The sequence below is a fragment of the Pristiophorus japonicus genome, chromosome 15 (assembly GCF_044704955.1).
Source record: "Pristiophorus japonicus isolate sPriJap1 chromosome 15, sPriJap1.hap1, whole genome shotgun sequence".
Taxonomy (NCBI): Eukaryota; Metazoa; Chordata; class Chondrichthyes; family Pristiophoridae; genus Pristiophorus; species Pristiophorus japonicus.
This window is the reverse complement of record NC_091991.1, coordinates 40,967,876-40,983,064: the sequence shown is the minus strand read 5'-3', so window position 1 is coordinate 40,983,064 and position 15,189 is coordinate 40,967,876. Positions and strand designations below refer to the sequence as shown.

At 41.3% G+C, this 15,189-nt stretch overlaps 1 long non-coding RNA gene across 2 annotated transcripts in view; it reads left to right on the top strand.

The window, feature by feature from the left end:
• Window positions 1-406: 406 nt before the first annotated feature.
• Window positions 407-15,189, top strand: part of LOC139281458 (uncharacterized) — a 39,229-nt gene continuing 24,446 nt past the window's right edge. The window contains exons 1-2 of one of the 2 annotated variants that reach the window (XR_011596881.1): window positions 407-1,253; window positions 3,017-3,095. This is a non-coding gene — a long non-coding RNA (uncharacterized lncRNA). The remainder of the gene's footprint in view (window positions 1,254-3,016; window positions 3,096-15,189) is intronic. The other variant, XR_011596882.1, reaches the window with a different exon arrangement.

Sequence of the window (15,189 nt, the reverse complement as noted above, 5' to 3'; positions counted from 1 at the left end):
TGAGACAGGTGCGTTGCCTCTGTTCTCAGAAAATAGTTGCCTTTTGCGGCTTGTCTGCACCCGCTGAACAATTGCATAAATCACATAAAATCATAAATCGCATTAATCCATTAGTCATGTCACAGATCCATTCACCCTTTTAACTGTGCATTGTGATATTAACTCTTTTCACCAATCATCTCAATCATTTTAATCACAGTAATCATTTTAGCATCAAAATATTAACTCTTGTCATAAATCACGTCATGATACAAATCACAGTAATCATCTTCACTCACTCTTGCCCTTACAAAAGTCTCTTTGTGGGGACCGCCAACGGTGTAAGGCCCCTTTAAGACTCCCGGGTCCATTTCCCTTTTAAGACGCCATTTTGATTTTTCCACAAGGTTTCTACCGGGCGCTGCCATTTTAGGTGCTCTGCTTGCTTCTCTCTGCAGAACTCTGCTGCCATGAACTTGCTGTGATGCTGCCTGCTCTCCCTCTCTCTCTCCCCGCAAACAGCTGGCGACCAAAACGGCCCGGAAGAGCGGTCCGGCCATGGGCCGAGTGAAGAAGTCTCATCGCTACAGACCCGGCACCGTGGCTCTGAGGAAGATCCGCCGTGCCAGAAATCCACCGAGCTGCTGCCTGCTCTCCCTCTCTCTTCTCCAACTCGGTTCTGTAGCGTGGTTCCAGCGCCTCTTTCTCACTCTCAGACTTTGCAGGGGAGAGTCGACAGCCACCGCTGCTCTGCCCAACCCCACACACGCTTCCGTCGCTGCCATCCGATCCGAAGGTGGAGGCCTGCTCTGCCTGTGAACACGGGGGACGGCGATCTGGGGAGGAATTAAGTCTTCCCAGCTCCCACGGACCTTCCCCATCCATCTCATGCCGAGTAGCGTCGGCCCATCGCCTGCAATGATCCACAAAGGTAAACCGTGCATCTCACCACTGTGAGATACCTGCACATCCGCTCTGCCAAGAACAGGTATCAGTTCCTTGGTGTAGGTGTGCAGTTTCGCCGTGACCGGGACCAGCTTGGGTCGTGCAGCCGGGTTGATCCATAGTTTATCAAAAGTTTCCTGACTCATCAGCGACTGACCCGACCCCGTGTCCACTTCCATACTCACTGGGACTCCGTTAATCTTGACTTCCATAATTACTGGGGGCGAATCGTCAGTACACGTATACAGTCCAAACGCATCATCTTCTTCTACCTGGGGCTGGGATACCTCGCTGGATAGCAGATCATCTACCGTCTCCTCAGTCACATGGTAAGTCATGTTTCTTTTGCACATACGTGAAGGTGGCCTTTCATGTGGCAGGTATTGCATGTATACTCCGCAAACCTGCACCGGTGAGCCCCATGGCTTCCTCCGCAGCACCAGCATGGTGCTACTCGATTAACCCCCCTCAGCGGACTCTGAGTTCCAGGACCCTGAGGTCCGTGCTCTCTGCCCTGAGCAGAGCCATGTTCTGCAGTTTTGTCCGTGGTGGGCACTATCCTGTGAATAGTACCTGCCGGATTTGAGACCGTGTGGATCATCTGCTTGGTGCTGCAAGTTGAGGTCATAAATGCCCGGCTGATGGTGATGGCTTGCTGCAAGCTGACTGTAGGTTCAGTAGATAGCAGCTTGTAAAGGAGATCCTCATGGCCAATCCCCTAACAAAGACGTCTCGCAACGCCTCATTAAGGTGTGTGCCAAAATCGCACGGCGCCGCGAGACTCTTGATGTCCGCAGCATATTTTGTGACATCCTGGCCCTCAGGTCTGCAGTGGTGGTAGAATTTGTGCCTGGCCGTGAGGATGCTTTCCTTCGGTTTCAGTTGGTTATGAATGAGTTCAATCAGCTCCTCATATGACTTGTCCTTGGCTCTCGCGGGTGCCAGCAAATCCCTGACGAGACGGTAAACCTCATCGCCACAACTGGACAGCAATATCGCCTTATACTTCTCTATCACTGCGTTCGTGTCCCCTGTCAGGTCGTTTGCTATAAAATAGTACTTGAGCCTTTCCGTAAAGGTATCCCAGTCATTACCCTCTGTGAAATCCTTTCGCGTGCCCAAAGTAGCCATGGTTGCGTGAAGAGCTCGTCCGCGTCCTCGTCGCCAATTTGTGATGTATGTAGCACTCAAATCACTGACTCCACACAGTCTGGTGTTGTAGTAACTGCTGTGACCTTGGTCCTTTATTGTGTAACTGCAGAGTGCCCCTCAGGTGTGGTGGTCAGCCTTTTATACTCTGTCTCGCAGGTACTTTCGGGTCTCCCACCACAGTGCCCCTTGTGGCGCACCATTGTAACTATACATTTAATGTACGTGGACAATACATAACATTGTCAACTTGGCTGGCTGCTTGTGGAGCGCCAATTAAAGGGAGTGGTTGTCAGGTAGGCCAAACTTTATTCTTTGCACCAATCTGGTGCTTGCTGAAAATTTTCCATGCTTCATTGCTGCGCGACGTCCAAGCTCACCACTCTCTGAGAGTATTTGGGGCTGTATATGACAATCAGGCAGGTCACCTGGCCACACAGAACTGAGGAGAAGTAGGTTGTGCACCATCATTGGCCCTTCCCTTTAAGTGAGGGAAGCAGCCTCTGATGCCATTAGCATTGCACTCCACATTGTTCAGCAGTCTGCTGCTACCATCCCGCTCTCAGTTAGTGCCCTAAGAGAACTGATTAGTACTTGATTTAGTGCTCCACATCCCTCTTGGAGTGCTAAAGCTGAATTTCCTAGGAGCATAAAATCATTATCGCCTTGCGCTACTTTTTTGAGATTTCAAAAGTTATCACCCCAAATGGAGCGCAACGGAATTTCTAGGCCAATGTATTTGCAGAAGAGAAAATGACCATTGTCAGAATGGTACATAGACAGTAAAAATAAAAGATATATGTATCTCATTTTTAAAGTTATTCTTTCCTGTTTCTGTTTCATTGCATAAACCAAGAGGGAGCCATAGGAAAAAAAAACTAAATTAAATTATATGTTTAATAATGGTGTTAAACTATATTAAAAAATTAGCTTCTACTTTTAGCAGTGGCAAAACCGCCTCAGGACCTGTAGGAGAAGGGCACATTGCAAAACAGTGCTACCTATGGCGGGAGAATTGAAAGGTAAATATGATGGCAATAGTTTAGCTTACTATACCACAGGCATGATAGAGGTGTGCAAAAGGATGTGTCACAAAGACATGACAGAAGTGTGATAAGAAATGCAATCACTTTTCACAGGTGCAAGACTTTTAAAACACTTAAATTGCTTTTGATTCAAATATTCCCTACCTCTTCACTGGAACGACGTGATTGGGGCCCAGGAGAGGCGTGAGTTTGGAGCCCAGAAAAGGCGTGGGCCCAGGGGCAGCATGAGCTAGCCCACACTGTGATATGTATGTGCACTAGGTCTGTGCAGCAGAGCTGGTCTCCAGTCGTCTTGGTTAATCCTTGCCACTGGACCAAGACCTAGCTCTGTCAAGCCCGTGTGGTGGCTGGTGTGTAACGGCCACTACACATTAAAAAAATTCACACACAGCATCTTCCACCCTTCAGGATGTAGTTCGGGACGTGGAATATTAATTCCTTCATTGAAACACCTGTTAACTCATCCCTTTTTGGCGTGGAAGCAGGTCATCCTCGATACGAGGGACCGCCTATGATGACCTCTGCAATTCTGATTTGCTGCTATTTAATTTTGATCGAATAAAGTTTGAAAAGGAACGTGTTGCAGGAAGTAAATGTGACACAAGAAGTGTGTGAATTTCAATTTATTAATTGCCAATGTCCCATTGTTGCTTATGGTGTGTTGGAGGATTTGCTATTTTATAATATGGGGGTGTTATGCCATGTAATGTGCAACGTACTCAGAAGATTGATTATTCCAGCTACTTTCCTCGTTTTTGATTTGTATATACCCTACCTCTTGACTACTGATTTGTTTTTGCTTTACTTTGAACCAAAGCGTAGCAACTGAGTGTGACAGGAAGTAAGTGTGATGTTTACAGGAAGTGCACGATATACACAAGACATTTAATACATCAAAGATATTGATTTTTCCAAAAGCTTAGGAAGATCTACAATAATCAAATCCTCTTCAAAATCAACCTTTTACTCTTGTAAGAATTGAAAGCTTCACTTCTTTACTTGGAAGTGAAAGATTCTTCATGCCACTGAGCAGTTAGCGGGTCACAGTTTATCATGAAACACCAATTAACAAACCTTTAGAAGAGAGGAGAACCATGTATTATTTCCAACAACCATGACTCAGTAGGCCAGTGATACAATGATGCATTTAATAAGATTCATGTGTATTTGTAAGTAAATAAAATATTTTCCTAATACTTATTCATGAAGATGATGGCTCTTTAACATTTGAAATATTTAGCAGACCATGTGCAACAGACTACCATGGCATTACGAGGTGCTGGGAGCTATATTTAATTTCGGTAGAGTTCAGGCTCCTATGAGTATATGTTGTGTATGTGATTTAATTGCATGAGTGTCAGTTACAAAAGAAAGAGGACACTTATTGAAAATTAACTTGAGCATTGTCAGAAATTAGGGCTGGTACCAAAGGTATAATCACATCCAAAAGTTTAGGAGACCATCAGGGATAATTCTGTAATTGGGAGCAGGGGGAGGAGAGAGACATCACCTATTGGCCCCACTGGTTATGACTATACAATGTGCTGCCACAGTTCTTTCATTACAAGAACATTGAAATAAAATTCCAGGTCACATCAAACTCAACATTTATATTTAGAGATCTTTTAAATCAAATGTTTAAGACCACTTGAAATTTATAGATTTTCTTTGTTTAATTTTTTGATTTAATTTTAAACCATAAAGGATTCAGATTGTGGAAAATGTCAGACTGCAACATAAACCTCCCAATGTCCACTCTAATAATGCTATCATATAACTCAGAAGCATTACTAGGAGAGCTACTATTTAAAAATGATAATTTACTAGAGAATTGTGCTGTGAGTTTTCTACCCTTATTGTCTACTTCACGGGCCATTGACTAATGATACAATTGGCTTCGTATTCTGAAACATGACTATGTCATAACATGGCATGTGTTTACTTCTGCCATTACATGTGGCAGGCATTTATATAGTTTAAGTAGTTAAATATTTGTAGAATGTAAATATGTCATTTTTATTAAGGTAAACCATTGATTTAGCTTAGTTGCTTAACAATATAAAAACAATGGGGAAAACAGTGACATCTACAATGAAAATAGGATTGAAGATACATCATTATTTATTTCATGCAAGCCCCAGTTACAACAGTTCAGGATCATCCTGTCACATTGAGAGAAAGAAAAGAAAGACTGAGCTTGCATTTATATGACATCAAAATGCCCCAAAGTGCTTCACAGCCAATAAAGTACTTTTGAAGTACAGTTACTGTTGTAATGTAGGCAAACGCAAGATTATGCTACAAACACGGCATAGAAGGGTCCCAGACACTTTAATCTGAGATTTGCTTACCCATGCCAAACCATGTTTTTGTTGATTACCTATTCTCTTGGTGTGTTACTAAAGTCTCAGAGAACCAATACAGCTATAAATGGAAAATGTATATAACAGGTCTATTGGTATAAGAACATAAGAACATAAGAAATAGGAGCAGGAGTAGGCCAATTGGCCTCTGAAGCCCGCTTCGCCATTTAATAAGATCATGGCTGATTTGATCTTGGGCTCAGCTCCACTTCCCTGCCCGCTCCCCATAACCCTTCACTCCCTTATTGCTCAAAAATCTGTCTATCTCCACCGTAAATATATTCAATGACCCAGCCTCCACAGCTCTCTGGGGCAGAGAATTTCACAGATTTATGACCCTCTGAGAGAAAAAATTCCTCCTCACCTCAGTTCTAAACCAGTATCTGTAAATTTAAAAAAACAATGTAACATTTCAGGTGTAGATTCTTCATTTGAACTGGAAACTGGAAGATAACAGAGCTTTAATGGAACTGAACAAAGAGATGAAAGGAAGAGAGATAATTGGTAAAATGCCCAAATCAGATTTTTTGAAATGCTGGAAAGGAGTGAAAATTGTAATAATCATCTCAGTGAGATAATTAAAACAAAAAATTAAAAGCAGAAAAAACAGAAGAACAGTTGAACTAGAAAATAATGGAAACACTGCCCATTGAACTTCCAGTTTTCTGTCAGTTGAAAGCTGTTCACCTATGTTCTCTCTTTGCAGATTTTGGTAGACCTGCTGAGTATTTGCAGCACTTTCTGTTTTTATTTCAGATTTCCAGCATTTGCAATTACTTTTGTTGGTGTAGAAGTGAACAATGTTACGGAGGTGGAAGTAGACAGCCTTTGTGATAGAGAGGATATGGATTTCAACGCTCAGTTTGGGTCCAATAAGATGCTGAGGTGATGAACTGTGTGGTTCGGCCTGAGACACTGGCCGGGTAGCCAGTGCTATTTCTTGGTTGGGCCTCCTTGAAGCAGACATGAACACAGTTTTAAAGGAACAGTTGCAATCCAGTTTTCCACATATGAGATTTTTTAAATTTGTTCTGAGTATGTGAGCCCCTCTGGCAAGACCGCATTTATTGCCCATCCCTAGTTGTACTGAGAAGCTGGTGATTGGCCTAGTAAGCCACTCAATTGTATCAAACCGCTTTAAAGAAAAAGGGCAGTTAAGAGTCAAGAGTGTAGGATTGGAGTCATATATAGGCCAGACCGGGAAAGGATGACAGATTTCCTTCACTAAAGGGACCTAATGAACCAGTTGACAATCTGACGGCTTCATGGTCATTTTTACTGATACCAGCTTTTTATTTCCAAATTTTTCAAACTGAATTCAGATTCTCAAAATGCCATGGTGGGATTTGAACTCTTTCACTGGATTATTAGTCCAGGCCTCTGGAATTACTAGTAGCATAACCAGTACACCACCATATACCTTGATATATGGCTGAATTTGATAAAGTTTCACTCTCCAAGGGAATTCTGACTGCAAATATCTCAAATTCATGTCTCCAGTTGAGTTCCCTGCTCGCGTGATGAAGCGACTGAATTGCCTAAAGGAGCAGTGTTTGATCCAGTCTAGATTCTCTTTCTGTAGTGGCTGGGTTTGTTGCCACTGATATACTGTTTCAGTACATACTGTATTACAGTGAAAACCTATAAAATAAATATCTAGTTGAAATATAAAACTATGCACAAATATCTGATGCTAATGAGCAAAATGCAGTTGCTTAAAATATACAGCACTCAAAAAAAAAAATCATTGGCGCAGAAAATCAGTTTATTTATAAGGGGCAATGAAGTGTGTCACAAAGTAGTATGACATGCATTAGTGCCCATGATTTCCCACATCACGAGTTCCTGATCGTGGCCATGCCATGAGGCAGATGCACCAACGAGATACTCAACACTTGCCCACAGGGAGGGAAAGAAAATTAGATGACAGACAACCCAGGGCTACTCTTGCAAACCTCCCAGAGGCTGGATCAAGTGTGCTGTTGACAGAACTGTGGCAGCAGAATGCCTGCCAGCCTTGTTGGGTGGTAGCTAATGGTTCATGGCTCAGGAGGACATGAAATAAATATAGCAAAAACAAAAGACATTTTCTGGTTTCAGAGACAAGGTCACCAAAGACACACGATATACTGTTGAAGTTAAAATGCCTAAAAGAGCTAAAAAAAAGTTTAATAGATCATATACTGGAAGGGATGCCACACAGAAAGTCAGTGCACTGCTCCAAAACACACTATAAATTAAATTGAATTGTAACTAATAAAATACTGTAAAACCCCGTATCATCATTAAGTCATTTTTGTGTTTATTTGGAGAAACAAAATATCTCTGTCAGTGTGTCAATAAATGGCCATGCTGAGAAAATTTAATTCATCAACTCAACTCAAAGAACTTATGTTCTTATGTTCAATCCTTGGCTAATGTACGTTTTGGTTTATCTTCACCTGTTCAGCTGCAGTGACCACTCTACATATCTTCAGATTCAATTTAGTCAAAAATAAATAAACGGGAGGGAGGGAGAAACAAGTTAGTTCCTATCAGGCTGGAACAGCTATTTAGTGAAATAAATAATACCCCTGAATACCGACTGACAGTGACTGCGTTTTTATTGACAATCCTTTGTCTTGGATTTTTAAAATGCATTCATGAAGTGGGAAATATAACTGTCTTCTAAAAAATTAAATTTTTTAATTGTTGTGTGTTATACATTTCATTTATGGATTTAATCTTCCCCAAATATTATTTTTACCCATTTTCATGTAGGACAACATTAGTGCAAGTGAAATATGTGGCTAGATTTGACAACTAGACAACTAGAATAAAGAGAAAATAACATTCTCCAAATCTTTTTTTCTATTTCATTATCATATTAATTTCATTGGCAGTGCTCCAGAATGCAAGTAAAAGTACTCGGAAATATATACCTAATTATTGAAGCATTAGTAGCTCTGTTATTGTTCTTGCAGATCATCTGCGAAAAGGGATCACCTGTCTGTAATGGACATTCATTCTACTATTGCTTCAATTATGTCAAAGGAGAATGACAGGCACAAATTGAAGTTGCAGCACTTAAAATGGAAATAAGATAAAAATGATATATATGCATTGTAAAAACATAAAATAGTGTTTAAATTGACACATTCCAAAGTAATATCTTTTATTAAGGGACATAAGGAGTAATTTTCCACTTTTGCGATCCTGGCAAAGAGCAGTGCATGTTAGCAACAAATAAAAGAATATTGGCAGTGGAGGTTAGTGTGCCCGTTACACAGGCTGCCCGATTTTATGCCCATTAATTTTAATGGATGGAAATTCGAGGAGGTTGTGTAATGAATACACTCTGCTGGTATGCACTACTCCACTAAGAAAGGGAAATTACCCTTATATTCTATTATGGTTTTGGTCCTTCTCCCAATACTTTTGTTTTGTGCTCACAATAAAGAGACCATTTAATTAAGCAGAGCCAAGTCTCCTATAAACCTAAAACCTTGTCCTTATATCAGCCATAAGTGACACAGGATTTACAGCAACTCACTAATTACAGTATATAATAGCTGGAATCATGTGAGATTTCCAACATGGTCTCCTGTCTCCTTTTGAAAGGTAGTAAATACCATATAGTTAGAACAAAAAGTTCAAAGTAAAATTTATAGGTAAAACAATAGACAGAATACACTGTGGGCGAAATTTTCCTGGGCCTGTGCACAGGCATTGTAGATTACCTGGGTGCAGTGAATATCTGAGCACATGCTTTTAAAGGCTTGGTTTGGCTTCCAATTAAGGAAAAAAGAAAGAACTTTCATTTATATAGTGCGTTTCACAACCTCAGTATGCCCCAAGAATTTTACAGGCAATTAAGTACTTTTGAAGTGTAGTCACTGTTGTAATGTAGGAAACATGACAGCAAATTTTTACACAGCAAGGTCCCACAAAAAGCAATGAAATAAATGACTAGATAATCTGTGGCAGGTGTTTGTTGAGGGATAAATGTTGGCTAGCACACCAGGAGAATTCCCCAGCTCTTCTTTGAATAGTGCCATGGTATCTTTTACATCTACTTGGGGCCCTCGGTTTAAGATGGCACCTCCGACAGTGCAACACTCTCTCAGTACTGCACTGGAATATCAGCCTAGATTTTGTGCTCAGGCCTCTGGAGTGTGACTTGAACCTTCAGACTCAGAGGTGAGAGTGCTATCACTGAGCCACGTCATGTGATTTAATACCTTTAAGTATGTAGGAATGAAATGAATTTTTAACAGTAAACAAACGTGCAAGTTCCAAAAGACATTCAGTACTCTAAAGGATTAATCTTGTTAAAGGTATTGGCCCCGATTTTGCGCTATCGATGATGGCATATGTACAATCGTAAGCCTTCAGAAAGGCCCCATAAGTTCTGGGTTTCCACATTCGCTTTGCATGCACGAAAATCCGGAACTTGCGATCTGTCAATGTTCGCCTTGACAGATCATCCACACCGACTCAAAAATCACTTTCGCTGGTGCAAAGTTGGACTATTTGCCCAACTACTGCCCAGCAAATGCCCATGAAATCCTTACACCTGGTAAAAGTAGATGTAGGGCCTGCTTTCACCAGTGTAAGGGTTAATATAAATCTTAAATTAAAAATCTAAAAATAAAATATCATGCACAAACATTTAAAATTAGTTTATGTAAATTTTGGTCCAGATTAAAATGTTCAAAATTATTTTTCAAGAAATTATATTTTTATTGTATATGCTTTATTGAAGGGACTTTTAATTAAATTTGAAAATGGGAACATTTATTTTTATTCCAGTTGTATAAGTTATTTATAATTTACAACTCCAACTTCAATAGTTAGAATGGACATTAGCTTGGATGATGTGGAATCTATATGGGTAGAGCTGCAGAACACCAAAGGGCAAAAAACATTATTGGGAGTTGTGTACAGACCTCCAAACAGTAGTAGTGATGTTGGGGAGGGCATCAAACAGGAAATTAGGGGTGCATGCAATAAGGGTGCAGCAGTTATAATGGGTGACTTTAATATGTACATAGATTGGGCTAACCAAACTGGAAGCAATACGGTGGAGGAGGATTTCCTGGAGTGCATAAGGGATGGTTTTCTAGACCAATATGTTGAGGAACCAACTAGGGGGGAGGCCATCTTAGACTGGGTGTTGTGTAATGAGAGAGGATTAATTAGCAATCCCGTTGTGCGAGGCCCCTTGGGGAAGAGTGACCATAATATGGTAGAATTCTGCATTAGGATGGAGAATGAAACAGTTAATTCAAGGTCCAGAACTTAAAGAAGGGTAACATTGAAGGTATGAGGCGTGAATTGGCTAGGATTGATTGGCGAATGATACTTAAGGGGTTGACTGTGGATGGGCAATGGCAGACATTTAGAGACTGCATGGATGAACTACAACAATTGTACATTCCTGTCTGTCGTAAAAATAAAAAAGGGAAGGTGGCTCAACCGTGGCTATCAAGGGAAATCAGGGATAGTATTAAAGCCAAGGAAGTGGCATACAAATTGGCCAGAAATAGCAGTGAACCCGGAGACTGGGAGAAATTTAGAACTCAGCAGAGGAGGACAAAGGGTTTGATTAGGACAGGGAAAATGAAGTACAAGAAGAAGCTTGCAGGGAACATTAAGACGGATTGCAAAAGTTTCTATAGATATGTAAAGAGAAAAAGGTTAGTAAAAACAAACGTAGGTCCCCTGCAGTCAGAATCAGGGGAAGTCATAACGGGGAACAAAGAAATGGCGAACCAATTAAACAAGTACTTTGGTTCGGTATTCACTAAGGAGGACATTAACAACCTTCCGGATATAAGAGGGGTCAGAAGGTCTAGTAAGGAGGAGGAACTGAGGGAAATCCTTATTAGTCAGGAAATTGTGTTGGAGAAATTAATGGGATTGAAGGCCGATAAATCCCCAGGGCCTGATGGACTGCATCCCAGAGTACTTAAGGAGGTGGCCTTGGAAATAGCGGATGCATTGACAGTCATTTTCCAACATTCCATTGACTCTGGATCAGTTCCTATCGAGTGGAGGGTAGCCAATGTAACCCCACTTTTTAAAAAAGAGGGAGAGAGAAAACAGGGAATAATAGACCGGTCAGCCTGACATCGGTAGTGGGTAAGATGATAGAATCAATTATTAAGGATGTCATAGCAGCGCATTTGGAAAGAGGTGACATGATAGGTCCAAGTCAGCATGGATTTGTGAAGGGGAAATCATGCTTGACAAATCTTCGAGAATTTTTTGAGGATGTTTCCAGTAAAGTGGACAAGGGAGAACCAGTTGATGTGGTATATTTGGACTTTCAGAAGGCTTTCGACAAGGTCCCACACAAGAGATTAATGTGCAAAGTTAAAGCACATGGGATTGGGGGTAGTGTGCTGACATGAATTGAGAACTGGTTGTCAGACAGGAAGCAAAGAGTAGGAGTAAAGGGTACTTTTCAGAATGGCAGGTGGTGACTAGTGGGGTACCACAAGGTTCTGTGCTTGGCCCCCAGCTGTTTACACTGTACATTAATGATTTAGGTGAGGGGATTAAATGTAGTATCTCCAAATTTGCGGATGACACTAAGTTAGGTGGCAGTGTGAGCTGTGAGGAGGATGCTATGAGGCTGCAGAGCGACTTGGATAGGTTAGGTGAGTGGGCAAATGCATGGCAGATGAAGTATAATGTGGATAAATGTGAGGTTATCCACTTTGGTGGTAAAAACAGAGAGACAGACTATTATCTGAATGGTGACAGATTAGGAAAAGGGGAGGTGCAACGAGACCTGGGTGTCATGGTACATCAGTCATTGAAGGTTGGCATGCAGGTACAGCAGGCGGTTAAGAAAGCAAATGGCATGTTGGCCTTCATAGCGAGGGGATTTGAGTACAGGGGCAGGGAGGTGTTGCTACAGTTGTACAGGGCATTGGTGAGGCCACACCTGGAGTATTGTGTACAGTTTCGGTCTCCTAACTTAAGGAAGGACATTCTTGCTATTGAGGGAGTGCAGCGAAGGTTCACCAGACTGATTCCCAGGATGGCGGGACTGACCTATCAAGAAAGACTGGATCAACTGGGCTTGTATTTACTGGAGTTCAGAAGAATGAAAGGGGACCTCATAGAAACATTTAAAATTCTGATGGGTTTAGACAGGTTAGATGCAGGAAGAATGTTCCCAATGTTGGGGAAGTCCAGAACCAGGGGGTCACAGTCTAAGGATAAGGGGTAAGCCATTTAAGACCGAGATGAGGAGGAACTTCTTCACCCAGAGAGTGGTGAACCTGTGGAATTCTCTACCACAGAAAGTTGTTGAGGCCAATTCACTAAATATATTCAAAAAGGAGTTAGATGTAGTCCTTATTACTACGGGGATCAAGGGGTATGGTGAGAAAGCAGGAATGGGGTACTGAAGTTGCATGTTCAGCCATGAACTCATTGAATGGCGGTGCAGGCTAGAAGGGCCGAATGGCCTACTCCTGCACCTATTTTCTATGTTTCTATGTTTCTATTTAATTATTTGGGGATTCCTCATATGCTTATGAGGATTCTGTTCGTAAATGGAATCTCCATAAGCATATTAGGCATTCCCCTTTCTGATTGGAGGACCAGGCCCACGTGATCCCAGGGACGCATCCGAACCACCTGTGTCCCTGGGATCCCCAGGCCTTTACGCAGGTGTATGCCTGCAGGCCCAGGATCTGAAGGTTTTAAAGCCCAGGAGCCTAAATGTAAGTGCGGATTTTTTTATCTGGTCGGATGCATACTCCAGAGGTACGCCTCCAACTGCAAATTCCAGCCCACTGGTTCTTTTTAAAGACTTACTAAGCTGCTGAACAGTGTATTTTTAGCAATGCTGGTTATAATATAATTATAACATTCCAAGCTGGTGAAGTTACTTGCTGGTGAGATCATATTTTCCTGTTCATGATAACATTATATTCATATTTTGAAAATAAAACTTTCGCCTACTGCAAATGCAAAGATATTTTACATTATGAAAACGAATAAATCAAAAAGAGGAATAGAACTACCATAATAAAACAGCAAAAGAACACACAAACACATAAGGATTCAATTCACAGGAAAAGTCTAGGATATCGTTAACCCAGTACTTATCACAGTGAGAAGAGCTATATTAACATTGTAGTAATAATGATTGCTCATTATTAGATGGTGTCAGGGTTACTATACCAGTTGCACAAGCTGGCAATCAATTAATATGACTTTAACCGATAAAAAGAATAGTTCTACGCTGTAGTAAAGGATCCGTTGCAGCATGTCATTTGAGAGATTGTAAACTGTCCTTTTATGGCAATGAATAGTTGTATGAAAATGGCAGAAATACTGGGGCCAAGTTTCGGCCTGAGTTGCTCCTGATTTTTTGGAGCAACTGATTTAGAATGGAGTATCTTAGAAATTTGAATTCTCGGCATTTAGTTTGCTCCAGTTCTAGTCAGTTAGAACAGTTTCACTTTGAAACAGAATTTTTTTTTCAAAAGGGGGCGTGTCCGGCCACTTACGCCTGTTTTCAAAGTTTCGTCAGTGAAAACTTACTCCAAACTAACTTAGAATGGAGTAAGTGAAGATTTTTGTACATTCGAAAAAACCTTGTCTACACTTTAGAAAATCAGGCGTAGGTTACAAATTAGGCGTAGGGAATGGGGGGGGGGGCGCGGGGGTTAAAGGGAAGTTTACAAACATTAAACACTTCAGTTTTACAAATAAAGAGCTATCATCAATAATAAATGATAAATACATCAATAAATCAACCAATAAAGCCTTCCCACTTTCTGGCTGCAATTGTTGGTGGACATTCATATAATAGGATCAGACCGTGGAGGATTTTGAATATGAGAACAAGAATTTTTGAGTTAGGGGATGGGGAGTCAATGGTAGGTGAGAGAGGATGTGATTGACGAGCAAGAATTAGTGTAGGACAAAATACAAGTGATTGCATTTTAAGCAAGTTGGAGTTTACACAGGTTTGGAGATGGGAGGCCAGCAAGGATGACATGGGGAAAAAAATCAAGTCTATAGGTGACAAAGGTTTGAGATAAGACTTTTGTCAGTGGCAGTGAGGCAGGTTTGTAGGCAGGCAATGTGTGGAGGTGCAAGTAAGTGGGCTTGTTGATAGATAGGATGTGGAGTTTGACATTCAGCTCTGGGTCAAATGGGGCCCCAACATTTTGCATAACCTGATTAAATCTGTGGCTGGTAGTTGTTGGCCAGGAAGCAAGAGATGAAGACAATGGCTTCCCCATGTTCAGCTGGAAGAAATTCTGACTCATCCATGACTCAATGCTAGTCACACAGTCTGACAGGTTAGAGGTGAGGTTGATGGAAATGGTATAGAAGTATATATATATATACATACATATATGATAAGTTGACCCTGTGTTTAATTTACATCATTGATGAAGACATCAAATAGAATGAATTACAATGGACATCTTTACCTTACTGCTCTTTTGAGAGGAATAGGTGCCACCTCTTGTGGGAGTGCCTTCACCATATGGACTGCGGCAATTCAAGAAGAAAGCCCACCACCACTTTCTCAAGGGCAATGAGGGATGAACAATAAATGCTGGCCTTGCCATCGAAGCCCATATCCAGAAAATGAATATAAAAAGAAACCTCAATACAGATCTTAGAGCTACAAAACACTGTTGAAAGCCTTGGAGATGTGAATGGTCATCTTCTAAAGTCTAAAGTGA